Source organism: Lactuca sativa, chromosome 4, assembly GCF_002870075.4.
Source record: "Lactuca sativa cultivar Salinas chromosome 4, Lsat_Salinas_v11, whole genome shotgun sequence".
Lineage (NCBI taxonomy): Eukaryota > Viridiplantae > Streptophyta > Magnoliopsida > Asterales > Asteraceae > Lactuca > Lactuca sativa.
In genome coordinates this window covers 222,238,621-222,246,483 of record NC_056626.2, presented here as the reverse complement: position 1 = coordinate 222,246,483, position 7,863 = coordinate 222,238,621, and positions in this window count along the sequence as shown.

Below are 7,863 nucleotides of genomic sequence, written 5' to 3'. Positions count from 1 at the left end.
TAGATTACATGGCTCAAAATTTACAGTTGTGACAAAATTAAGGGTACCAAGTTAATTTGCATGGTCATTCACACCTTGTTTGTGACCCTCGACATCATAGTCACAAACTTGAGAGGGCATAATCGAGATTTAAACATGCCATTGAAAATTTCAATGAATCTTAAAAGATCTAGGAGTTTCAATCCAATTAAAATCTAATACCTATTTCGTTTTTCATGGTGGAAATTAGTGAATCATCATTCGCTTACCTTCAAATATTTTGTAGCTTGGATTACGAAATCCCTCTTCCATGTTATAAAATATTGTGTTGGGTCCTAGCCTTAATATTTCATATTAGGTGTTCTATTAAGGACTTAAACCAACTAACTTGAATTTCTCCCATTGTAGATGTCTGGTTCAGACAACTATGGTCTTCCCAAATCTCTTGGAACAAGTTTTCCTAATGAATATGATGTCCCTCGATTTGATCATGGTAATCATACTTCTTTTCCTCCACCACCTCCAATTATTCTCCCTGACCCACAAGTTCAAACACTTGAAAAATTCAAGGTCACTCAATCCCTACTTGCAATGAAACATGAAGATGGAAGGCCTGTGTGTTCTCACGTCTTGGAGATGAAGTCACAAATAGACAGGCTGAGAGTGTTGGGTGTCAAAGTCTCAAGGAAGTTGGTTGTTGACTGGGTGCTTCAATCACTTCCTGAGTCGTATAGTGAGATCATTAAGAACTACTATGTGACAAACCATGGCATGACCTTTGTTGATCTTACTTATTTGCTTGTTGCTGTTGAATCAGAAATAATTTGGCGCACTGGAAAAGTAAATTTGGGTGGAAGATCTACTTCTCAAACTTCCATGGACATTGACAATGGTAACATTGGAAGTCCAGAAAAGCTATCTCTTCCCAATGGAAAGGGATCGGCCTTGGTCAACCAGGTTGACCAAAAGGTAAAGGGAAAGGCTAAGTTTGTGATAGTCCCTTGTACCATTCCCAAAGAGTTGAAATGTTTTTATTTTCAAGAGAAGGGGCATTGGTTGCGAAGCTACCCTCACTACCTAAAAGATCTGAGAGAAGGAAGAATCAAAAAGTTTGACTCTACTTTAGGTAAGTACACTATATAACATTGTTAAGTTTCTAATTGTTGATTCTTAATACATGATGTGACTAGGGTTCATTTTGATGTTTGGCAGGATCAAGCAAAGGGAAGGAAACTTAAAGGAAGAGTATGTTGAATCTGATCGCGAAGATGGATTTCAATCGCATGGTTCGAAGATCGGATTTTTGAGTTGCTACTTAGGAGTTATGATAGATTGCTAGGAAATATGTAATAGCATAGTTTTCATTTAAAGTTGCATTGTAAGGAAAAAGTTTTTTCCGCATTTTACAAATAAATAAAATTTTGTTTTATTTTATTATATAACCTTGCAATGACATTTATGAAAAATTGATGTTTGTATGTTTCTAGCAATATTAGAAATATGAATTTGATTCCTTCATTTATGGTAGTGTCTAAATTTACCAAATAAGGAAAGATTCTCATCACCCAAGTCTCAATTGGATAGAAACTTGGAATCATTCAAGTTGTATTGTATGATGAATGAGAATTTTCATCTTTGGAAAATTAAGACTAATTCCTTGTTCACATGTATATGTGAGTCAAGTAAAGGACTAAGGGATCGAGTACACATTCTTGTGCACTGGTCAAGTCCACCACAAAGATCGATAAGACTATTCGTCATGATTTACTAAAGTTTAGTAAATATGGTTATACTTACAAGTTTAAGTATAATTTTGAAACGTTGGAAAATTTTCAATGTATGGCAGAACGAATGAGAAGAATCAAATTAGGCAGAAAGATAAAAGTTTCTCAAATCTGAAAAGATTGGAGAGTACTTTAGTATCATGTTTTATGATCATCTTAATGATTATGAAACCATATCACAATTTATCCTCTAAGGGCATCTTAGTGCATTCTTATGGCTAAGAAGAGGAGTCATGAATTGTTGAAATGGTTAAACCAAGAAGATGAGTCATACTTCGTTCCAAAACAATTTTTAGAGTCATACTCCAAGATTGTAACTTGAGTGACATATCTTAAAGAAGGTTTATAACACTTTTCAAATGTAGAGTAAAATGTTTTCTACTCTTGTACATTTGAAATTGGTAAGTTGTGATGTTTTGGATAAAATAAAGACCAACTAAGGCCAATTGTGTGAAGTGTTTGTCTTGATAAAGATCCGCACTATCTCTTGAATATATGTCTGTCAAGGAATGGTTCTTGGCAAGAGAGTCTTATATGTCAAGAGGACAGTGGGAGTCTTAAAGATCCTGAAAGAGTTTCAAGAACTAATCAAGAATAAAACCTGTATCTTATCACTAGCACACGACTTGAGGTTTATAACCTATCGTGCTGGCATAATTCTTGTTTATATGCCCATTCCGATTAAAGTTAACTATGCATGTGAGTTCTATAAGTTCTCGGTTGCTTGCATAACAACTTGGAAGACATGGTAGGCCCTTGTGCTGCCAGGTGGCAAGAAATTAAGATTGAACAATTTCGGTCCATATGAATTTGTAACTAACCTTGTCTTGTGATTATGGTTTTGACAAATTCACATGGATAGGAACACATACACCATAAAATCTAAGTGTCATTAGGTTTCTCTGCAATTCATTAAAATGATGGTGAGGAACGCTTTCGCTAAATAGATTTTAAGTAGATAGCAATTATGATATGTGCATTCTTAAAGTCATTAGTGGAGCGTGTGTGGTTAACTGGCACACTCACATGGACTTGTGAGAAATGGAAAAGGTCTAAATAATTGAAACTATGATTACGACATCCCTTTTCATAGTTCTAAAAATTGTTTAGACACACATGTGAGCTATCTAAGAAAAGGTGTATGATTTTGATAAAGTATTATCAAAGCATCTCATATTATAAATATGAACTTTGGTAAGAAATTCAATAATGTATTGATCTCTAGAAGTCCAACTGATTTCTGGATACTTGTCAAAGCTAGTGGGAGCATAAGTGTTATGCTGGTAAGATAATAATTACGATGCTAGTGGGAGCATAATTAATTATGGTAAATATTGCAAGTTAAGCAATGTTAATTATAGAAAACAAAAGTTTCAATTGCGAAAAGTTGTTTTGCTATAATTAAGGGAGAGGAAATTATACTTCATTTCAACTCTAAAAGGCTTAGATTGAGATTTTAATCGTCTTTAGTCAAGGATATATATATATATATATATATATATATATATATATATATATATATATATATATATATATATATATATATATATATATATATGAATTTTATGTTGGAATGGTTCAACATAAGGAAATTCTATATATATTGCGTTCTCAAAATTCGATTATGATTACGACATCCATCTTCATAGTCGAATTATTGAAACATGGAAAATAAAAAATCTTGTAGCAAAAGACTGGTCTAGTATCATGTCCTTATGTGAGACATCATGAATCGTGTACCATATGCTTCAGATATAGGATTGATTACATGTGCTGTAATATTCATATGTTCTAAATTTTTCCAAATGCCTAGGGCATTAAGGGGGAAAAAGTACCTGAACTGGATATGACTAAAACGAGTAAGCAATTGTCGAGGACAATCTGAGGTTTACCAAAGATTGGTTGCTCATAGACAGTTGGAAGTATGATGTAAATTTTTGGAAAGGACCATATTGACATATGCTGAAAGGAGGCAACTCTTATTCAGAAGTGATAGGCATAATGGGAATATGGAAATGTTTCATAGGTGGAAGTTATTCATTAAATCTGTGTAAGATTAGAAAACTTAAAGCAAGAAGGATGTTCAAAGGAATGTACTTTGAATTTGAGACTTCGTTTCCATGGAATTAATCTCCATTGGAATACTCTGTAATGTCTGTTGACAAGTCTTTGTGACTGTGTGCATAGTCATTACAAGAGAATCAATGCATATAAGTTTAGAATCTAACAAATTTCAGTAAATGGCAAAGAATCTTGTATTCTTACATTTTCGGTAAGGATTTGGGATTATGAAATGAGAATCATTGGAATCATTTTCAATTGATCTATTTCACAAAGTAAGGATCATAGACAAACATAGTGTGCATACTTGGAGTATGGCATAACTATTGTTTAGAAAACATAAGGCGTGTTCGGAAAAACTAGTTGATAGCGCGTAACTTATAGCAGGTAGCGGGTAGCTTGTAGCTTGTAGCATTTTGTTAAACGCTACATGAAGTAGCATTTGAATTTGAAGCGTTTTGATTAAACTAAACGCTAGAAGCTTGTAGTTCCAAACGAGACTTTTTATTTTAAACGGAGCATATTGTCAACCGGTAGAAGCTAGAAGCTAGAAGCTCTCAAATGATCTGTGTCGAACACGCACATAGTGTGCATGCTTGGAGCATGGGACAACCATTGTTTTAATTCAAGTATTAAGTTGATTATTCGAAACATTATACAATGAATAATGTGTAATCAATATGGTGATAAATAAAAGGTGTTTTATTTATATTCATAAGTTCTGAGACCACATTGGATTCGATTATTCTTGTGTTTCACTTTGCATGTTTTGACTTCCCGAATAACTAGGTTATTCAAACTCTTCACAGTCAATCATACTTTGGAAGTAGGTATGAATCAAGACTGTCATGAATTGGGCTTATAGATGTCTAAAGTGTTTAGACATAGAAAAAGTTGTTGCGACATTCATGAGTGCTCCTGGAATGAGATTCGAGTATTGGATTAAACCCAAGCTTATTTGAATTACTTCATGGATTTCATCACGAGTGATCATGAGATGATAATATCTTATATTCTTCAAACGGAGATGTGTGAGTTGTAATAGCGCATCAGTGTCACGTTGACATATATAAACACATCCAGTAACTTGGTTGTTATAAAACATATCGTTATGTGTAATTTGATAAGTAAGTACAAGCGAACGTTTGGGTCGAATTTTATCCATTCCTTTTACCGTTGGAGGGATAAAAATGATATTTGTGGGCCCCTTGACGATTTAGTGATGAAACCCCTAAGTGCTTGGCCAAGCCTAGAATGATTTGATTTGTTCAATTAGCTAGTCGTCATAAATCGAAAATTGGGAAACAACAAATGGACAGAGAGAATGATTATAATCCATGTCTTAGTCCATATGATATCTAGAATGGAGGAATATATGATAATGGACACGTCATTTGACTAGGTCAAAGTTCGGCAGCGGCTTTAAGAGCTACGATTGCTAGTCGCGATCTTGGAGTCATACTTGAATAATAGTTTTAGACTTATCCAAGTGGGTGACTGTTGGATTAGATGTCTAAGCCCATAACTATTATTTGTATGTACTCGACCCAAGAGTAGCATGGTCTAGTTGGGTTGTACTTCATCGAAACAATTTATATGGATAGTTTTTGATAATAGTATGTCTATGGTTTATTAATATATTATAAGTTATAATATGTTAATATGAAATCATATTATTTAATTAGCATTGATCAAGAATTAATTTAGTGATAAAAAAGGAACTAATTAAATATGGACTCTTATATATATAGAATGGGCCAAGTTCACTTAGGATGGGCTAAGCTTGCATGGATAGTCCATGGAGTTTTTAACCCATGGATCCTATGGAAATGAAAGGTCATAGGTATTAAGGTTTACATGAATGTAACCCTAATCCTACATACTATATAAAGAGGTCTTTGGCACATGAAATGGAACGAGTGTGTGAGTGAACAAGAGTGGGCCGATTTCTAGTGTGACTACTATTCTCTCATGTTTGCCAACGTGTTTTGGTGATTTGTGATTCCACTTGAGGCATCCACATTATTGGTCCTAGGCTCTTGAAGTTCCAAGGAATCAACCACAAGAAAAAGGTATGTCATCTCACTAAGTTTTATATTACAAGTACCCCATGGTATGTTAGTTAGGATGAGAACCTTGGAAAAATTATATTTGCATGTATAATAGAGAAAACATAGATCCAAGGTTTCTAGGGTTGTATGTACACCATAGGAGTGTTAGAATGCTCAAAACCAATCAATTACCTTTATGGGGTCTTTTCTACTATCTACACGGATCACAAGAGCCTAAGGTACTTGATGGACCATCCAAATCTAAATATGAGGCAACGTCGGTGGTTAGATGTGGTGAAGGATTATGATTGTGATATCCTTTACCATCCATGGAAGGCCAATGTGGTGGCCGATGCTCTTAGCTGCAAGGCGGTCGCGGCCCCGATTCAGGATATTTGTCTGAGGATGACTATGATTATTCTGCTTCTGGACCGGATTCGTAAGGCACATGTCAAGGCATTGAAGGAAAAACACTGAAATGGTGAGCACATTGTGGGACAGGTGGCTTCCTTCGACTATAATAGTCGGGGTTTATTGACTCTCCATCAAAGAATGTGGGTTCCATATCAGGGTGGTGTGCGTCAGGTCCTGATGGATGAGACACACAAATCTTGATTCTCCATTCATCCCGAGGTGACGAAGATGTATAGGGATCTTCGTCCTAACTATTGGGTGGCCCTACATGAAGCATGATGTAAATTGGTATGTGGAGAGGTTCTTGACTTGCTGGAAAGTCATGGCCGAGCATTAGCGACCTCACGTCAATATGTAGTCGTTGAATATTACCATTTGGAAATGGGAAGAGATTAGGGATGGAAATGAGTACGGGTATGTCGGCTTCGTGTTCCCCATTCCCATACCCGAATCCTCATCCTTATCCCCATACTCGCCCCCATGCTCATCGGGGATTAAAAATCTATCCCCAACCCCATCACCAATGGGTAATCGGGGATTTTTCCCTTTTACAAAGTTTCGAACTTTTATGAAAAATAACTCACAAATATATATTAACTAACAAAACAAAAACTAATAGAATTAATATAAAAAGCACTATAATCACCGAATGTATTCAAACATGAGAAATAACATTCAACTTTAGAAATTAAACCATTTTGTTTTGTAAAAAAAAGGCATAAAAAGCCTTTCCAAAATTATACATCTCATTGTTAAAAAACCTTACTTTATCTACTGAACTTTTGTTTATGCATTATTAATAATAAAAACATAAATAATATATATATATATATATATATATATATATATATATATATATATATCGGGTACCCATCGGGGACGGTTTCGAGTACGGGTATGGGTACCCGACAGGTAGAACCATCCCCATCCCCATCCCTGCTTTTTGAATTCGGTTAATACCCATCCCCGTCCCCGTTCCCGGTCAACCTAGTGATTTACCCAGTCAACTCGGGTTAGGGTTTCGGGTACCCATCGGGTATGGGTTTTTTGTCATCTCTAGAAGAGATAACCATGGACTTTAAAACGAAGTTGCCTCAGACTGCGTGCAGTGTGTATTCGATTTGGGTCATCGTGGATCGATTGACCAAGAGCGCGCATTTTATCTTGATCCAAGAGAGTATCTCTAAGGAGAAGTTGGTTGAGGTATCTATCAGGGAGGTCATGGCACGAAATGGGGTGCCGTTTTCTGTGGTTTCTGACAGGGACGTCCAATTTACTTTTAGATTTTGGAAGAGATTCCACGATGAGCTGGGTACTCGTCTGCATTTCAGTACAACCTTTCACCCACAGAAGGATGGTCAGAGCGAGCGGACCATCTAGACATTGGAGGATATGCTACAGGTGCGTTATGGATTTCGGTGGTAGTTGGGATATGTATCTTTTGTTAGCAAAATTTTAATATAACAATAGCTACCACGCCAACATTGATCAATCTCCTTTTGAGATGCTTTATGGGAGAAAATGCAGGACCCCGATATGCTGGGGCGAGGTCGGTCAGTGAGTCATGGAGAGTA